The sequence below is a fragment of the Amblyomma mixtum genome, chromosome 2 (genome assembly GCF_055824585.1).
Source record: "Amblyomma mixtum isolate Tamu chromosome 2, ASM5582458v1, whole genome shotgun sequence".
Taxonomy (NCBI): domain Eukaryota; kingdom Metazoa; phylum Arthropoda; class Arachnida; order Ixodida; family Ixodidae; genus Amblyomma; species Amblyomma mixtum.
This window is the reverse complement of record NC_143013.1, coordinates 105,481,609-105,502,024: the sequence shown is the minus strand read 5'-3', so window position 1 is coordinate 105,502,024 and position 20,416 is coordinate 105,481,609. Positions and strand designations below refer to the sequence as shown.

The window sequence follows — 20,416 nt, the reverse complement described above, 5'->3', positions numbered from 1 at the left end:
TATGTCGTGCTATATATGCCGCATAGCTCTTAATATTCTTTCAAGAAGGCAGGTACAAGTTTCTTGATTTATCTGACCTTGTCAATAGTGATTGATAGAAGACTGCACAAAAAGTCTATGACTGGCACATTGTGTGGTTGTAATATCTGCCAGGCAAAAGTCCTTTTAAAACAAATGGAGGAAAAGATAACTAATCCCTGCTTTCCACTGTTTCACTGTAGAAAGCAAGTATTGCATACATGTCATTTCCCAAATGGGGGTCATCTGATGCAGCCCCATCAATTTCTTGTACGTGGCTTCCAAGATGATACTGCAAATGGTGTGTTCTGCTGAACCACATCAGTGCTGTGGTCCTCACAAACGCATTGCATACAGCATGCATGTAATCGACAACAAATTAAGGGCAAGCAGAAAACATAGAAACGGGCGTTTGACACCTCGGTGAGGTATACCCTCCTTCTGTGCCTGTTCTGCTTGACTGACAAAACTCTCGAGTCCTTGGCCTTACTGCAGGCTGCACTATTTACACGGCTATGCTCGTTCCCTTTATCGCACCACTTCACCCATTTGCTCACACCACGAGCATCCATATACTGCATTAAGCTAGCTCATGTTCATATGATCATGATGAAAACGGTTATTTGAAGTCACAGTGACTTAGATTAAGGGAAGGCTGATCGGGTCCCTAGTCCGGGACACCGTCGGTATAAGCCGCTGCCCTGGCTCTGGCGACGAAGGCTTGTTGTTCTGCGACGTCATAGCTGGAAAGGTGTGCCTCCCAGCCCTCCTGCGTTGGCTGACTTTTATTATATAAGTCAATACTGTTATTTTCCTGACAGGCCCATACCATTTGGTATAAGTTTGCCTTTATGGCCACAAAATTTGCGCTGTGCCAAAAAGGACTCCGGCTCAATGGCTTGAAGCGTAGCTGGATTATTAAACGTCATAGTTTGCAGCCTTCAAAGGTGACATTCTTCTGATTCACTGAGACCCTTAGCGGGCCTTGGGAGTGTCTGCCTTTCAAGGCGCAAATGCTGTAATATCTCTGAATATGTTGTTAACAGAGACGGGGAGCCTGAATCTCACATTCACATCATGCATCGTGCGTTGCCCTGTCTAAACTTTCCACACTTTGCTCAGCTCATCATGGGTTGTCCATGCAATGTCTTCCATTGAGAGGGCGTTCATTTCTTTGCAAATGGCCTGAGATATGTGTTCATGTTTGGTTTGCCTACACCAGACCACAAACGAGACAGCAGCTGCTTCTGCACCCTTATCTTTTATGCACGAGCTCATTCACTTGATGTAACAGTGGCCACATAGGGTGGCCCAAAGAGTCTAACAATGGAACGCCACCTGTATTCCAAGTAACAGAGATATCTTCAGCAGCAGGCTACAATATGTAGGACTTTGTGTGATATCTTAAACAGGACCACTGCATCTCTGCATCAGCTTGCCAGCTTAAAGTACTTCCTTGATCTGAGCCTCGATATCCAGAGTTAAAAAAATTACCCGGTTTTCTAGAGCCCAGAAACTTTTTGTGCAAGAACTGCACTGGGCACTGTGTATTTTTGGCAGTTGCACAGGGAAGTGTATCTAGGTACTCGGAACACTTTGGGCAATAAATGTTTCATCGTGAACAATAAATTCTTGAACAATAAAGTGTCTTTGGGAAGTCAGCACCCTGTGGCATGTGAGGTTCAAGCACTGTAAGCAGGCTTTCCATTCCTTTCGAAGAATGGTGCCTTGGTGAGTGTGCCATGACTGCACTGGCCTCTTGACAGCTTTGCTGTGTGGCTCCTCCTGAAAGAGTGTGGGTCGCAGGTGAGACGTGTGATGTAGCGGGGGGGTAAGAATCTCTGGCTGCGGACAGGCCACCATTGGAAACTGAACCGAGCAACGTGTAACACTAGAACGTTATCCAATGCAACGTTACTAGATTACCTGGTCTGACAGGCAACGCTGTATATGTGCTACGTAAGGGAGATGGAGCACTACCACTGTGAAACTTTGACGTTATTAAGGTCATAAAATGCAAAGAATGACGATAATAGCAAAGGTCAGACTTAAAGCACTTTATTCAATTCATATAGGAAAAAACATATACATTTTAATGGGAGCCAAACAGTTAAAAGAGACGTGCTATTTTGTATGCAACAGCCACCTTCTCGTTGCTCTCTATACGGTGATTAGCGTAACAAAGTTCCATATCTGACAAGTGAATGCCGACATGTGTTCAGCACAACCCAAGAGAGCAAGGCTGCACTTCTCTAGTTCTTCCAGCACTTTCCAGAAAATGGTTGTGCAGGGACCAGCCTTGTCTAATGTAGCAGAAACTGCTACGTCAACAACTTTCATCACACTCAACATCTTAGCTTCATGCAACCTTCCTTATAACTCCTGCTAGTAAGGTATGCATCAGAGTCAACAATTGGCTTTGGACTGCTTATATCTCTTAAGACAGAGCCTGGTCCTGAAAGCAGTGTTTCTTCCTTTTTACCTGTTTTTACGAACCGTTGCTCCCCGCAGGGGGGCGTCTGCAGCAGCAGACGTTGGTGAGTGGCGACACCACGGGGTTAACCCGAGCATCCGCAGGGACATCCCCGCAGGGGGATGATGGTGAACAATGCGTCACCACGGACCCGAGCATCCGCGCTTAGCCGTGCGTGGCATCGCCGTGTCCGGGGAAAAGGGGATCCTGGTGGTTGAGCTGATGCCGAGCGTTTGGACCCTTAAGGCCCCTCGGCGGAGGCAACACACCACTTTGGCCCCAGCTTCCTGTAGACGGCACCTCCGGCCTGACCCGACCGGGGGAAATCGGCAGTCGCCTTTTCCTGTTCTCCTCTCCATCTTTCACTTTCCTATCTCCTTTCTTACAACTCTCCTGTATCCTCCTCCCTTCTTGGTTTTTTCCTCTTTTTCCTGGCGGCGAGGGTTAACCGTGTGTGACCAACTACCCTGTGTTGAGTCATATTAGGTTATAGTTAAGGTGTACAGCTGGCGTGGGCAGGACTTTCTTTCAAGTTCCTGTCGCGTCCCCTTGTTGGACTCCATGGTGGGTGGCTGGCACCATGACCGAAAAACATCAATTTTTATGGCTCCCCCCCTTTCCAAACCTGATCGCTCTCTTAAAAGAGTGCGGAACGAAGCAGAGAACTTTTTTTCCAAAAAGAAACCAACATTTGCCAAATTCCATGTCATCCACAGTGAAGTTCAAGATAAACAGGCCAGAATTCTATCCCCCTTCATGGTATCGAAGTGCTTAACAGAAGCTTTGGGCCCCGGCTACAAAGTATCCAAAATGACCAGTGGCGATTTATTGCTGGAACTCCGAGAAAATGTCCAAACCACCAAACTCTGTAACATAGTGTCTATTGGGGACACACCTGTCTCCATCACTGCACACCGATCCCTCAACACTGTCCGTGGCGTCATCTCAGAAAATGATTTTCTACACCTTACCGAGAAAGAAATGCTGGAAGGGCTTTCCGAGCAAAATGTCATTGATGTATATCGAATCAAGATCCGCAAGGACAACAAAGAAATAGATACCAAACACCTAGTCCTGACTTTTAACACATGCACATTGCCCGAAACCATCGACGTTGGATACCTCAAAGTAAATGTAAGACACTACATCCCTAACCCCCGAAGGTGCTTTAATTGTCAACGGTTTGGCCACGGATCGCAGAGTTGCCGCGGCCACAAAACTTGCGCGAAATGCGCGTCGAAGGAACACCATTCTGAGGAATGCGACGCAGCTCTACGCTGCGCTAATTGTGAAGGAGAACATGCTGCGTACTCCAGGGCGTGTCCGTCCTGGAAGAAGGAAAAGGAAATCATCACCATTAAGACCAAGGAAAACATTTCATTCAAAGAAGCCAGAAGGCGTTTTGCACTGACAAATACATTCTCTTTCACAGCCAAACCAAACTATGCTGACGTGGCGCGCAGGGGCGGTGCACCACGCAGCACTCCGGCATCTGCCGCGGCCACTCCCACCGTGCCTGTGGTAGTGCCATCAACGCCCCAGGCAGAGACAGCCAAGGCTGCTCTGCCAACTCCAAGCCAGGGAGTGCCGGCCCATGGGCCAGCATCCCGCAGGACTTCCCCCCGTCGGGGGAGGCCTGACACCAACACATCCGCGGCTTCGCGGTCCTCCAGCACCTCTGGTGAGGTGATGGATACAACTACCACTCCGCCCGCTTTACGGCGGCGGACCGGCTCTCACGAGCGAAGAAAAGATAAAACCCCGGTAACGGGCCCAGAACAGTAAATTCCTTCAGTTCCATTCACACCCAAAAAAACAAACATGATATTTGCGATTCAATGGAACTGTAGAGGAATGTTAAGGAACTACAGTGATATAACACATATTCTAGGGTCCGTGATGCCTCTAGCTCTATGTCTCCAGGAGACCAATCTTGGTCCACAACATTCAAATATCTTAAAGCATTATACAACTTTTAGGCGTGATCGCGAACATGCAAGTAGACTCTCGGGAGGCGTCGCAATCATCATCCAAAGCGGCGTCCCGGCTCAAGAAATCAAACTGAAAACAAAACTTGAGGCGGTTGCGGTTAGCGTCATCAGCTACAAAACCATAACAATATGTTCTGTATATCTTCCCCCACACATCACATTAACATGCCAAGATCTAGAAGGCCTGATCGATGAACTGCCGGAGCCATTTCTGGTAGTTGGCGATTTTAACGCTCACTCTCCGTTTTGGGGAAGCGAACGCTGCGACTCTAGAGGCCAAACAATCGAAGATTTTATACTTTCGAATAATGTCTGTCTTTTAAATACGGGAAAAGCCACATATTGCTGCCCAAGCTCAGCAAAAATGAGCTCTCTCGATTTAGCCTTCGCATCACCATTACTTTTTAACGATTTTAAATGGGATGTTTTAAATAACCCCATGGGCAGCGATCACTTACCTACCGTCATCAGGCTCTCATCATCCACTCCAATCATCCCCACAAGGCCACGGCGCTGGAAAATTCAGCTTGCCGACTGGTCACTCTTTACAAAAAGTGCCACTCTGGAAAAGGAATTTTGTGACGACCTTAGCACAGATGAAATTAATCAGAAGTTTACTGAATGCATAATATCGGCCGCAACACTCGCTATACCACAAACAACAGGACTTGCACAAAAGAAACACAAAGTGTGGTGGACAAAAGAATGCACATTAGCAAAAAAACAACAAAACAAAGCCTGGAGCGCTCTGCGTCGATATTCCACTGCAGAGAACTTACTTACCTTTAAGAAGGCAAAAGCCAGAGCGCGGTATGTCCGAAGAAATGCAGAAAAAACCTCTTGGCAGAAATATGTCTCCTCAATAAACAGCTCAACAACATCAAAGAAAATGTGGGAAAAAGTGCGTAAATTTACTGGTGACCATACCCCTTTCACACTTCCTCTCTTGACAGCACCCGGGACACAAACATCTTTAGAAGAACAGGCCAACATACTGGGCGAGCATTTTGCTGAGATCTCAAGCTCATCCAACTACACAAACACATTTCAAAAACACAAAGCAATAGCTGAGAAACAAAGATTCCCATCTGGAGCAGGTTTTCATGAGGATTATAACCAGCCTCTCACACTAGAAGAATTAAATAAGGTACTATCTTCTGGCAAAAAGACAGCACCGGGACCAGACAACGTGCATTACGCTATGCTTGCACATCTCTCCGAGGCTGCTGTAGAGGCACTGTTAAAATTCTTTAATAAAATCTGGATAACTGGAAATATACCTGACGAGTGGAAAAAAGCAGTCATAATACCCTTTCTCAAACCCGGAAAACCACCAACAAGTCCTAGCAGTTACAGACCAATAGCCCTCACCAGCTGCATTGCTAAATCTTTCGAAAGTGTAATAAACATTAGACTGACCTTCGTACTTGAATCTCGGCAACTACTAGGTAAACACCAATGTGGGTTTAAGAAAACATGCTCCACCACAGATCACCTTGTCCGCCTAGAAAACACCATCCGGGAGGCGTTCATCCACAAGCAGCACTGTATTGGGGTCTTCTTCGACCTGGAGAAGGCCTACGATACTACGTGGAAGTTCGGCATCCTCCGTGACCTAGCAGAGCTAGGTATCCGCGGCAGGATGTTGAACTGCTTGAACGACTTCCTGGCTAACCGCACATTCCGAGTCCGCCTAGGAGCAACTCTCTCCATGACTTTCACCCAAGAGAACGGCGTACCCCAGGGGTGCATTCTAAGCACGACACTCTTCATAATAAAAATGAATTCCTTAGCTAAAGAAATACCCAAGTCCATAATGTATTCAGTTTATGTAGATGACCTACAGATAGCATGCACGTCCTCCAGCATATCAACCTGTGAGAGACAAATACAAATCACACTAAATAAACTAGGTTCTTGGGCAGACAAAAATGGATTTAAATTTTCCCCTCAAAAAACAGTAGCTGTTCTTTTCTCATTGCGACGAGGCCTACAGGTCGATCCCAGTCTATACCTGAATCACACTGCGCTACCAATTAAACAAGAACACAAATTTTTAGGCCTAACTTTCGACAAGAAACTCACATTTCTACCACACATTAACAACCTTAAAAAGAAAGCTTCTCAAGCCCTCAATGTCTTAAAAGTGCTCTCACGGAAGCGGTGGGGGTCCGATAGAGCAAGCCTTTTACAAATATATCGCTCTCTGGTGCGCTCCAAGCTGGACTACGGGTGCATAGTATATGGCTCGGCAAGAGCATCCTACTTGAAAAGATTAGACCCCATTCATAATCTTGGTCTCCGCCTATCATCTGGAGCATACAGAACATCACCAGTAGCCAGCCTATACGTTGAAACTAATGAGCCCGCTCTTGAGGACCGAAGAATCGCACTAACATGCAAATACGTCTTAAAAATCCGTTCTCTTCCGAAACATCTCTGCCATCCAGTTGTCACCAAGTGCCCATCTAAAAGATTATTCATCAACAAACCACATTCTATCAGGCCATTACTACTGCGCTTTGAAGATAAATGTGAAGAGCTAACAGTACTAGATGCCCTACCGAATATTGCACAAAGGAATGAATATTTGCCACCATGGTACAGCCTGCCTTCAGTATGTGACTTCACAATGACACATTTAGACAAAAAGCAAACGCCAAACGAGTACATATTACAGGAATTCTTTGCACTACAAGAAACGTATGACACCTACATTGAATTTTATACCGATGGCTCAAAAACAGAAAGTCATGTTGGAAGTGCAGTAATCCAAGAAAAAAATAAACAGATAATGCGACTACCAGAATGCGCATCAGTTTTTACTGCTGAGTGTTATGCCATCTTCATAGCTGTAGAAAAAATAGTAAGAGAGAACATCAAAAATAGCATCATTTACACCGATTCCCTCAGTATGCTCAAAGCACTGCACTCCAGGAATGCTGCTGAACCCATAATAGGAAACATCATACATAACATAGTTAAAATCACAAAACAAAAGCACAACATTAAATTCTGCTGGGTTCCTAGCCATGTTGGAATTGTAGGTAATGAGAAAGCAGATGTATGTGCTGCACAAGCCCGGAATGGCCAAATAAAGCAAGTGAACATACCGCACAGGGATTGTTTAAAGTTTATCTACAGTAAACTCAGAAATAAGTGGCAGGCAGAATGGGAAGAGCACGCAAACAACAAATTACATTCTGTTAAGCCCATTTTAGGGGAATGGCAATCGTGTAGGCATCAAGAACGTTTTACCGAAGTTATTTTATGTCGGCTCCGCATTGGACACACCCACCTCACGCACAACTTTCTGCTAACCAAACAAAACAAACCTCTCTGTGACATGTGTGGTGCTGAACTCACAGTGAACCACATTTTAATTTCATGTATAAAGCTAGAAGAACTAAGAAAGAAATATTTTACAACATTTTACAGGGAAAGCATCCCATTACACCCCATGTTACTTTTAGGTGATCGAGCACTGGTTGACATCTCATGTATTTTTAGGTTTCTCAAGGAAGCAAGCATTTTAAACAAACTCTAAGTATAGAAAGCTTCACCTTTAACAAAAACTCTAACCTTGTGTTTGGCGCATCATAGCCTCAGTTGCTTTTGCGCCATTAAAATCAATATAACTAACTAACTAACGAACCGTTGCAGTTGATGCATTTCGGTGTGCGTTCACATCTCTCCTTGGTATGTGTCTCTTCTCCACATGTGACACAAGTGGCTTTACCCCGGCAAGCCAACATGCTGTGTCCAAAGCACTGACATTTGAAACATCGCCTCGGATTTGGTATGTATGGGCGGAGGTATGCGGCGTGAATGGAATCAGGCAGAGTTGTGCTATTGAAAGTTAGGACTATGTGGTTGGTCTTGATTTCAGCATTGTTTCTCCGGATATTTATTGGTCAGGCTACTATTACTCTTTGTTACGGTGCACGCCGTAGCAAAGGCGATGCATAAATGGCGTTCTGGGCAAGACTGCGCTGAGTGGAGTAACGATGAACATTTGAAGATGCAGCAAGAAGACATCTTGCACGACGCGCGGCTTTCACTGCAGGGCCAGACGCCAAGCACGAGACAGGAAACAGCACGTCCAGTTGATGCGGGTAGTGCCCAGGAATTGCCGGAGCCAGCGCACCTTTGTGGTAAGGCTGGCGTTGATGGCTGAGGACATGAAGGCCGTGTCAGCAGTAGCTCCGAGCGGGCACACTGGAGCCCTCGCAGCGGCGACGACAGCCCGTAAGCAGCGGGTCATCGCGTCCACGTCTCCTGGAGGCGTTCACGAGGGGACTCCGTTGCGATGACAGGAAGCAGCAGCTTGGAAAGCGTTGGTGTCCATGCCCTGTCGGTAGGTCTCGGGAAGCAGACGACGGAGCCCGCATTTGAGCGTTGCATCGCTGGTGACGAGGGCGTAATTCTTCGATGTCGACGACCTAGAACGGAGGTGTATTCCTCGGCAGTCGTCAGTCGGCGCTGAGTGCAACGGCTCTTACGAATCTCCGCTGGACGGTGAAAACGACAGCAACCCACCGGCAACGAGCACAAAGTCAGGTCTGGAAGCACTGCCGCTTGTACGGCGAAAACAAATCCCGTGGCTAGCAGAAACGAAGAACGCCACTCTGACAGTCGCATCTACGGTCGTATCTACGGCGGGCGGCGATGGCCAAAAGCCACTCCGCGAATTCGGCGTTCTGGCCCGCTCGCTCCGTCGAAGTTCAGAGTGCGGAGCAGAGTTACCTGTACACTCATTTCACCAAGGTTTTGCAATGGCACCAGTTTGTTGCTTTGTTCTTTTGTGTCGATTACTTCAATAGAACTTCTTTTTGGGCTAGTTAGGAGCAGCGCCAAAGCGTGCAGCCATACACAAATAAAGTAGAATGCTGACTATCAGCTGAATTTTCAAGGAAGGCTAAATAAGGCGCGGAACAGAGGTGAAGAGGAGGAGAACGAACAATAGTGAAAGATAACAGCAAGCCCAGGCAAGCAAGAAGACATAAAAGTCAAATGTTAGCTGATTCTAAAAAGTCGACCTCTGCTGCAAAGAGTGAAAATGAGAGAGAGCTGTGCAAGTGTCACCATATCTCTTAATACAGTATGCTTATAGGCTAACACGTGCAGTCTTGTCGGCACTCTCACCTATAATCTTAGTCTCACCCAAACGAACCACGCATCCTCTACACTCACTTACGTGCGCAACCAACTGTACGTACTTATTTTTGAATTGGCTTAAATTTTGGGCATGTTCTCCCAATCGTTCGTTGAGGCAGCGGCACGTTTCGTCTACATAAACCTTTCCACATGTCATGGGAATGGCATAAATCACGCCTGTTGAGCACTTCACAAACGGAGTGTCATGTCGTATCTGGCATCCTGTTTTCTTTGGAGCCGCAACTGCATGGGCATAACTTTCCCAGCTTGTTGGGTGCCGAAAATACAAGGGACACACCATGCCTCTTGGCCACTTTCTTGATGTTGTGGGATGTCTTGTGCAACTATGGCAAAACGAAAGGCTTATCGGGCTTCCGATGATCACCATCCATTCTTCCTGTTTCATTCTTCTGTTTCTGAAGTAGGGCTTCAGCGACTGTAATCGGGGCCGAACTACTAGGATAGATCTCCGGTTCTTTGCGTTTTTACTTCGCAGTTTTTTCCTACACAGCTCTTTAAAGTATTGGCAATGACAAATGCGGACAAGTTGGCTACAGGTTCGTCGGTATTTGAGTGAATTATGAAAAACTTTGTGAATGTTTCTTGCTTTTGTGGCATCAGTTTCGTGACATCGGTGCGACCCCTTTTCGGGTGCTCATCAGGTTTGTTTGCCAAATTTATCCATACATCATGTACAGACGAAGGGTTCCTAATATTCTGTAGACTCTGATTCACCCCGCCTGGTAAACAGACGAAGCCCATCAGCCGAGGCTTGACCTCGGCCTTGACCGCCACTGTTCATGGTGTCTTCCTTGCACCTCTCAAACTATCACAAAGCCACAGGGGAAGGCGAGCTTATAAGATCTGTCACATCATTGTAGTTTTTTAAGAGACCACGACAGTTCCAAGTAATTAGGAACACCATGTTGAATAAGTTTTGGGAGTGCAGCTAAACCTATGCTCCCGGATTTGAGGGTCCTGTTACTGGGATCCTCTCCCTTCTTTTTCGCTCAGGATAGCTATGCTGCTGCTGAAGCGGTGGCGCGTTCTGTGTAATGTTCATCGCCTCACTAGAGGTTCTGGAGGCCTGCGGAGAACTCGCGGGTGTACAGTTTGGAGCTCTCCTCCGACTGGGCCGTTTGAGTCGGCCGCCCACAAGGGCGGCCGACTCAGGGGCCGGCGTGCCCTTTATCAGGGGTGGCAGGGCAGCCTTAGCCGCATCTGCCGGGGGTGGGGATGGCCCTGCCTGGGCAGTGGCCGAAGCTGGGTGTGGTGCTCTGCCCCTATGCATCACATCCGCGACGTTTGTCTTTGCCGTAAATGCAAACGAGGTTGTTAATATAACATTCAGAAGCCAGAAAAAAGTTGGCATTTTCTTTTGTTTTCAATTATTTCTTTTCCGTTTCTTCACCTTGGACAAGACCTGGAGTAAGCAGGGTGGTCAGACCTCCTTCGCAGTTGGCACAGTCGAACGGCACTGCATCGCAGTTCTCAGTTGCATGATCTGTCGTGGCACACTTCGCGCCGGTTTTGTGACCGCGGAAACTGTTCAACCCATGGCCGTATCTTTGACAGTTGAAGCATCTGCGAGGGTTCGGTATGTATGGTTGGACTCTAATTTTCGGGTATCCCACTTGTATTCTCTACGGCAGTGTGCATGTATATAAAATGTGAGAACCAGCTGCAATCACAGCCTAGGGAGCACTGTTTTGGTGAAAAAACTTTCTAGGGCATTGACGTGAGGGTCCATAAATGCTTCTTCCTTCTCTGCAACATCATCCCTTCCTTGTCTATGTGCTGCAAGTACAGGTAGCACATAGTGCTGCCTACAAGATTCAAGTGCAGTTGTGCTTGAACCTAGTAGTAGTTCTTGTGTGTTACCTTTAGTGAGCCTGTGGCATCCAAGCAAGAGTCTGGCTTTGCTAGCCCTGCTTTCACCAAATCATTTGGATGCACAGTGTGTACAGGCGCATGACCTCGAGCAGTGCTGGAGGATGGCAGTCACAATTAAACAACCTATGTGCACTGCAGCCAAGGTATGGGTTTCTCAGTTTCATCAAACTACATTCATCCAGCCTGCCATTCGTACCCTGTGCTTTAAAGGCAGCAAGTGCACGAGCCTTTGCAAGCTCTTCAAACTCTGTGTCATACCAGATGGCCGGACTGAAGATTCTTTTAGAATTGAATATTTTATCTGCTAGTGATGTGCAATTAAGCTCCTTTCAGGGCACATGTCCTTGAATATGGAAGCAGTTATTCTGCCATTACGGTGAGGAAACCACACAGTGAATTCTCTGGGAATTCCAGGTGTGGAAACCTGTGACTCCGGCAAATCTTGTACATTCCCAGTAGAGGCTGATGTTGGGGCAACCTAAACAGACAAATAACCTTGAATAAATCTCATTGTGATATGGAAGAAAACAGTTTGAAACGTGCAAGAACCTATAGAAAGGAACACAAATACTGCAGTTACTTGCTAATCACTTGTTCAAAATAAAGAGTGTCTGTATGGCTTTGGTAAGCTAAACTCCTAAAGGCTCCTAGCTTCCATAGGAGTTGGACGCTGAATAAATATTTCAGTAAAATCGATGAGACCCTCCAGGTCATCAAATAACCTGTCTTGAAAAGCTGGCAGGTGGTGAGATTGTAGTGCTTGTCTGGATGGCCAAATGATCAACTTCTCAAGGTTCTTGGCTAGTACATCAAGCCACGAGTGGAAAATTCCACTTACAGAACCTACTGAAATGCGGAATCAGCATGCAAGGTCTTTGCTGAGCAGTCCTAGTCGGAGCCTCATTAACACTAAGAGAAACTGCTGCTCTGCATCCAGGCATGTTCTGTGGGCTGCACAGCACACAAATGGGCAGCACAAACTGCAGCAGTGCCTTTTGAGCCTCTTGAATTTTACCTTCTCCACATAGCCAGGAAGCCAGATGTTGCTCTCCGAGGTGCAGCTGGTGGCGTATTTCATTCTCACACCGGTATCAACTGCATAAAGGCAGGCTCCAACATGAGAACGGGCCTCCTGCTTCTGCCATGCACGTGCAGTGGGCTGTGAGCACAGCCCCACTGAACCTTTGTGAATGGTTGACCTGGAGGGAACATGTGCCAGCATCCAAATTAACATCGAGCACATATCTGCATAGGTGCATATCACTGTTCATCTCGTCGCGCTACCCGACCGTCGAACACACTATATGTGCACTTGAGAGTGTGAGTGAGTGAGTGAAAAACTTTATTGAGCTCTAGATTCGCTGGTGTTCTGCGGTCTTCAGATGGCTTCGTTCATCTTCTTGCACAACGGTCAGTTGCCCTTAGTCCAGGGCCCTGCTGGAAGCTGCTGCCAGATGTGCTCGCCGAATCAGACCTTGGTCGACCCGGTGATCGCTGGAGAGCACTCCCTCCCATTGCTCCGCACTCGCATTCTATCTTCTGGCATGCCCACGTTATGTCGTAGAGCGTGAGTGTTTCTTAGCACCAGGGGCATTTTCCATTGTATTGTGTGGGATTCATTTTGCTGAGTACGTTTTGGTTCGGGTACCAGCCCGTTAGTAGCTGCCTCCACGCGGCAGAGTTCTCTCTGCTAAGGGAGTTGTGTGGTGGTGGATACCGCTTTCTGCAGCCCTTGTTAGTAAGTTTCGCAGGTTAGTCTTGGGGTACAGGTTCAGTCCCCTCGAGGTCGCCTACGTTGGTTGCTTGATAATAAGTGTACCCTCGAGCTATCAAATCTGGCCAGAGCTTCATGTCATCTTGTGTAGTGTAATGTTGGGTTTAATGGCGTATAAACATCTAAAGCTATCATGCACTGCTTAATTTTACAAACGTGAAAACCCATCATTTGTGTAGGGGGCCTAAAACTTTAGTTTGTATTTGTTAGCAGTGAGAAAAGAAGGAGGCTTTAAAATTGAATATTAGAAAAGCTTTAGACAGGATCAGGTAGCCTCATCGACCGTCCTAGTCTGAGCAAAGATCTCGAGGCTCCCAACCAGTCAAATACAAAACCTCAGTCTTTTTGTCAGGAACGAGAAGGTGCCTGAGGTGCATCACCATATATAGCAAGGCGCAGGTTAAAAATAAATAAATTGGTTTTTGAGGAAAGGCAAATGGCGCAGTATCTGTCTCGCATATCTCGGCGGACACCTGAATCGTGCCGTAAGTGAAGGGAGGAAGGTGAGAGTGAACGATGAATTGCATGGAATTTCAGCTACACTCTGACTGCGTTTAGAACATAGCTCCTTCCACATGGTGTAGCTGTTCATAACGAGCATAATATGTACACGGACTAATGCTGAGAGCAGTTGGAAAAGTCATAAAATAAAAATTCACCCAAGTGATGCGACAGCATTATATAAGCTCTGTAATTAAAGAACACATCCGTTTTTGATACCAGCACACTGTTCATCCACACTGCTTGCAGACATGCCCACAACAAAAAGTTCTTATTGTGAGCACTCAAAAAGGTTCATGTCAACGTAGCTTCTGTGCAATATCTTTTCGAAGGCTCTTGCTGAAACCTGCCACATGACGGTCAACGAAGGTGTCAACGTCTTCATCATTGCCAACTACTTCTTGCTGAGGCAGGTGCTGTAGTTCATCAAAGAAATCTCTCAGTTGCAGAGATTGTGCAGAATGCACGCACCCATGACGATTAGAACTCGCTGCTTTATGCTGGCAGCATCGACAAGATGCAGCCGTCTGAAGCGCTGCTTCCACAATCCAAAAGCATTTTCAACTGCAATTCTTTGCTGCGAGTGCACTTTGTTGTACTTCTTCTTCCACGACGGGAAATTTTGCTCATTGTCCCGGTATGTTGTCATGAGCCACGGCAGCAGAGGGTGAGCTGAATCTCAAAGGAGATAGCCACTGCTGCACTTGGATCATGGCCTCTTCAAAAAATGTGCCTTCACGGAGAATTCTTGCAGCGTGCGCTGAGCCAGGGAACCCAATGAACATGTCTAAAAACTTGTTCCTATCATTGGCAATAGCTTGTAGGACAATGGACGGCCATTTTTTACGATTGTAGTATGAGTGGGGCGACTCCGTCGGCTTGTTGATTTAATACATCCTATGGTGTTTTGAGGTCCCTTGCCGGCGCTTTTTGCTGCCAGGATGGCGGCCTTGCTGCGCTCCTGCTCCTGTCTATCTGGCCAGGCAATCACTTCCGCACTCACACTGTTCAGAAAATCCAACATTCGCTCAACACAACTGTGTACGGTCGACATGGCAAGGTCGAAATGGTTGGCCACTAAGGACGTGCTGCGCTTCCCACTCAAGTAGCACAAAACCACTAAGCATGTCTTTTCAGCAATAACTCTTGGACACCCTCTTGTCGCGTTCGGGAAAAATGGTGACACCATGTACCCCCTTTTGTCAAAAGTAACCGAGCAGCAGGTTTTTGCTTCTCAACCGTACAACGGAGCCTTTATGGCTCCCCTCAAGGACGAAAGGTGTCAGACCGTGAGGACAAGGGCTCACCTCACTCTATACAGATTCATAGCTTAAGGGCTGCCGTAAGTGCTTTGCTACGCGGCTAAGTAACAAAGCACCTGTGCCCGGTCACTTTTGACGAAGGAGGTACCTCACGACAAGTTTTGTATCAAACGTCTCACGCGATAGGTGGAAAAGCCTGACTCGCGACTTCTTCACAGTACATCGGATTTCTGTTGCGTCGCAACGTAGTCAGTTTCAGTGCTAGAATTATCACAACATCATCGAACCCTTCGTCTTCGCTGTAGGAGTCCATCATTTTGATGACTGAAAACTAGGTTGTGTTTTCAGGTGCCCTGATTAGGGGCTCCTCTCTTTTTTGTCCTTCCGGCGTTGACGGGACAGGGCTCCTTGACTTGTGTTCATCGCATCCTCGGATATGCTGGAGGTCTGTGCAGAGCGCATGCTTTTTTTTTGTGTTGGGCCTCTCCGCTTGGGGAGGGGCCTTGTGGCCCGCTGACCTGGAGGTCCGCGCAGCCTGTTGTGTTCTGAGGAGAGAACTGGAATCCGTTTCTGTCTGCCCACGCCGCTAGTTTATACTTGTCTCTCGCATGTTGATATGTTTGTTGACGAGCAGGCTATTTGAAGATCGTCAACATAAACAGAGTACATTATTGATTTTGGGATTATTTTTGCTAAGGAATTCATTTTTACGACAAAGAGAGTTGTACTCAAAACACACCCCTGTGGTACCCCATTCTCCTGAACAAAGTTCTTTGACAGTGTTGCACCTAGGCGTACAGTTGGATAGAAAATCGCTTAGGCAGTTCAGCATCCTTCCGCGGATGCCAAGTTCTGCTAGGTCGCAGAGTATCCCGAACCTCCAAGTTGTATCATATGCCTTTTCGAGATCGAAGAAGACCGTAAGACAGTGCTGTCTATGTATGAAAGCTTCTCGGACAGTATTTTCGAGGCGAACTAAATGGTCTGTTGTTGAGCATGCCTTTCTATAACCGCACTGATGAATGTCGAGGAGCTCACGAGAATCAAGCACAAAGGTTAACCGGATATTCAGGATACTTTCAAAAGACTTGGCAAGGCAACTGGTAAGAGCTATTGGTCTATAACTAGAGGGGGATGTAGGCTGTTTTCCAGGTTTCAGGAGCGGTACTATTATGGCTTTCTTCCAAGCTTCTGGAATTTTTCCTAGCGTCCAAATTTTGTTAAAAAATTTCAGAAGAGCTTCAACAGAAGGTTGGGAAAGATGTGCCAGCATTTGGTAATGTATTTCATCAGGGCCGGGAGCAGTCTGCTTGCCAGCAGAAAAAACTGTTTATTTCTTTGATTGTAATTAAGCTATTGAATGGTTAATTTGCGCAACCGCTTGTTGGAAGTCTGTTTTTTTCAGCTGTGTTTTTATATCTTAAAAATGATTCAGTGTAGTGTGCAGAACTAGAAACTGTTGAGAAATATTCGCCTAGAATGTTTGCTTGCTCCTGTAAACTTGTTTGTCTATCAGGGGCTGTAAGGAAAGGAATCGTGAAAGGAGAAAAATTGCCATCTAATTTATGTACTTGAACTGTTTATGGATGTTATATAGTTTTTCCAGGACGCTTTCTCAGCATTTCGAAGGACACGACGTGCATTTGCTCTTGCCTTTTTAAAATTAATAAGGTTCTCGTGCGTTGAGTGTCTGCGAAACACTCCCCAGGTTTTATTCTGCTTTATTTTTTGCATCTCTACATTCTTTGTTATACCACTCTTTGTGGTGCGGTCGAACCACTCCTGATGACTGAGGGATAGCAAGACGTGCAGCAGCAATTATAGAAGATGTAAACGCTTCGTTAAGTTCATCAATACTGAGATTATCTGTAAATAGTTGGTCAAGAGAGGCCCTTTCTTGAAATAGCTCCCAGTTAGCTGCGTGTAGCTTCCAACAATGTGGTTTAGTTGGGATGATTGATGGTGGTGATGATACCGTTTTTGGCATATAAGACGCACCCGTGTATAAGACGCACCCCAATTTAACCAGTTAGGCTAGTGAGGCTTAATTAAACATGCTTGTGTGACCATCGTGAAATGCACTGTACCTGTGAGTTCTTAAGCATCGCTAAGTGATCGATAAGGCAACACTCATGCCATACCCGCCCACGTTTCAGCAAAAAAAAAAGAAACGAAAGAACTCTCCTTATGTCCATAACAACATTTTATTTTCACTTAAAACCTTCGAAGTCTTCATCTTCGGATGCGCTATCAAAAAGTTTGCCCCTTTCTGGAGGCACTGCAGCTGAAATATTCTCTTGGCACAATGCACATACTACGTACACAGAGCAAAGAAAGTTGCAAAGGGAGACTAAAAAAAAAATGCCGGCTTGTCTTGAAAATGGCGAAAAGCGCGATTGTCGCGATCTTTTTGACATTTCACATTACTTTTGCTTGGGGCCTCCGAAACGGCCGCCTGTTTATGATCCCGGAAGTCATCATCCCCGCCGTTTCATGATAAAGTTCACCTAAAAAAGTTGCGCATGGTGGTCCCCGTATTATAGCCGTGTTACAACCACGTTATTGGTAGCGATATTTTTCCGATGAAAAAAGCTTCAACATGAACCTGAGCAGCAAGATTTTTGAAAAAAAGCGGCGTCTTGTACACCGGAAAATACGGTAAGTTAATTACCACGGGAAGGTGATCACTTCCGAAGGGATTATTCAGGACATCCCATTTAAAATCGATAACAACAGACGGTGAACTAAAAGAAAGGTATATGCAGCTCATTTTTCCAGATCTTGGAGAGCAGTATGTGGGTTTTCCTGTATTGAGAAGGCAGATACTGTTGGACAGAATAAAATCTTCTAGAATATGACCTCTAGTATCTGTTTCTTCACTTCCCCAAAAACCAGAATGGGCATTAAAATCTCCAACAACAAGGTATGGCTCTGATAGCTGTTTAAAAAGTGCTTCGAGATCATGTAGTGTGACTGTTAGGTGTGGCTCGAGGTATATAGAACATATTGTTACTGTTTTGAAATGTACAACAGTCACTGCAACAGCTTCAAATCTAGTTTTAAGTTTCGCTTCGTGAGTCACAACACCACTCTGTACAATAATATCGACACCTCCCGAGAGCCGACCTGAGTGCTCTCTATCACAGCGGAAGACTTTATATTTTTTCAAAATATTCTTATGTTGAGGTCCTAAGTTTGTTTCCTGTAAGCATAGAGCTACAGGAGAGAATGAGTTTAAGAGGTCCTTTACATCGCTGTAATTATTCAACAGACGTCGGCAGTTCCAATGAATTAGGAATGCCATTTTTTCTACTTTGGGGGAAAGAGGTCAAAGACCTAGGCTCCCGGTTTACTGGGGCCTGTGATTTGAGTTTTTGGTTTCTTGGCACGCTCAAGTCAGCTGTGCCGCCCCTGCATTGTGGATGTGCTGGGGGATGTGTCCATTTCCTCACTGGAGGCGCTGGAGTGCCGCGAAGAAGCCGAAGCTGTGCGAGATGCAGACCTCCCCCGACTGGGGGAAGTCTTTGGGGCTGCCGACTCGCGGGCGGGCAAGCCCTTTTCAAGAAATGGCAGGGCAGCTTTCGCCGCGTCTGCCGGGGGCGCAGATGGCCCTGCCGCAGGCTCACTGTGCGTGGCCTGGGCAGGTGCCAAAGGCCGGTGTGGTGCCCCGCCCCGTCGCACCACATCGGCGAATGTTGATTTTGCACTGAAGGAGAATGTGCCAATGGTATGTGAAAGCCGTTGACGTGCTTCTCTGAATGAAATGTTTTCCTTTGTTTTGAGAGTGATTACTTCTTTTTCGGTTTTCCATGTTGGGCAAGACCTTGAGTAAGAGGCGTGATCTCCTTCACTGTTGGCGCAGTACGGTGCTGCTTCACAGTTCTCTGAGATGTGTTGATGTGAGGCGCATTTTGTGCTTGTTTTGCGGCCACGGCAGCTCTGTGAGCCATGACCGTATCGCTGGTAGTTGTAACACCTTCGCGGGTTTGGGATGTAGTGGCGGACGTTTGTTTTTAGATAGCCAACCTCTATTGCTTCTGGGAGTGTGCTTGAGTTGAAAGTGAGGACTAGGTGCTTGGTTGGTGTTTCTTTGTTGTCTTTCCTGATTTTTATGCGGTGGACACTGATGACATTTTGGTCCTTGAGACCTTCCAGCATTTATTGTTCAGTTAGTTTGAGGAAGTCGGCTTCAGAGATTACACCTCGGACTGTGTTTAGGGATCTATGCGCAGTTATTGACACTGGGGTTTCCCCAATTGACGTTAAGGTGGATAGTTTTGAATGTTGGGTACTGTCTTTAAGCTCTAGCAGAAGGTCACCACTAGGCATTTTCTTCAGCTTGTATCCCATGCCCAAGGCATCGGTCAGGCTTTTTTCAACCAAGAATGGGGATATTGTTCTGGAAGTTATTTCTGTCTCTTCACAGTGCACAACATGGAATTTCGGGAAAATTTCTTTGGATTTCTGGAGGAACTGGGCTGTCACATCGGTCCGCACTCTCTTTGGAGGGCGATCATTTTGTTGGGAAGGGGGAGCGATAAGATACGTGTATTGTTCAGCCACGGTGCCAGCCACCCACCATGGAGCCCAACAAGGGGACGCGACAGGAACTTGCCCGCAAGTCCTGCCCACGCGAGCTGTACACCCCAACTATAACCAAATATGGCGTAACACAGGTTGGTTGGCCACAAAAGGTTAACCCTCGCCGCCAGGAAAAAAGGAAAAACCAAGAAGGAAGGAGGAGACAGGAGAGTTGTAAGAAAGAGATAGGAAAGTGAAAGATGGAGGGGAGGACAGGAAAAGGCGACTGCCGATTTCCCCCGGTCGGGTCAGGCCGGATGTGCCGTCTACAGGAAGCTGGGGCCAAAGTGGTGTGTTGCCTCCGCCGAGGGAGGGGCCTTAAGGGTCCAAACGCTCTGCATCGGCTCAACCACCAGGATCCCCTTTTCCCCGGACACGGCGATGCCACGCACGGCTAAGCGCGGATGCTCGGGTCCGTGGTGACGCATTGGTCACCATCATCCCCCTGCGGGGATGTCCCTGCGGATGCTCGGGATACCCCGTGGTGTCGCCACTCACCAACGTCTGCATGCTGCAGACGCCCCCCTGCGGGGATTTAAATACTTTGCAGATGTTTCTGGATCCCCCTGTTTACCTGATAGACTTTGAAGTTCACAAGGTAGCCATTCTTGGCATTTAGGCACTATACCTTATACCCAAAGCGAATCGGCTTTCCACTTATAAATTGCTTACAGCCATGATGACCATAGTACTCATTCATACTTTCGTCGTTAGCTCAGGTGACACACAGGTTTAAAGTGCTCAAGAAACTTTGCTTTCAACAGCG

General features: G+C 46.8%; 1 pseudogene; it reads right to left on the bottom strand.

Annotated features, from left to right (window-relative positions):
• Positions 1 to 11,326: 11,326 nt before the first annotated feature.
• Positions 11,327 to 12,610, bottom strand: LOC149360426 (uncharacterized; annotated as a pseudogene).
• Between the last annotated feature and the right edge of the window lie 7,806 nt (positions 12,611 to 20,416).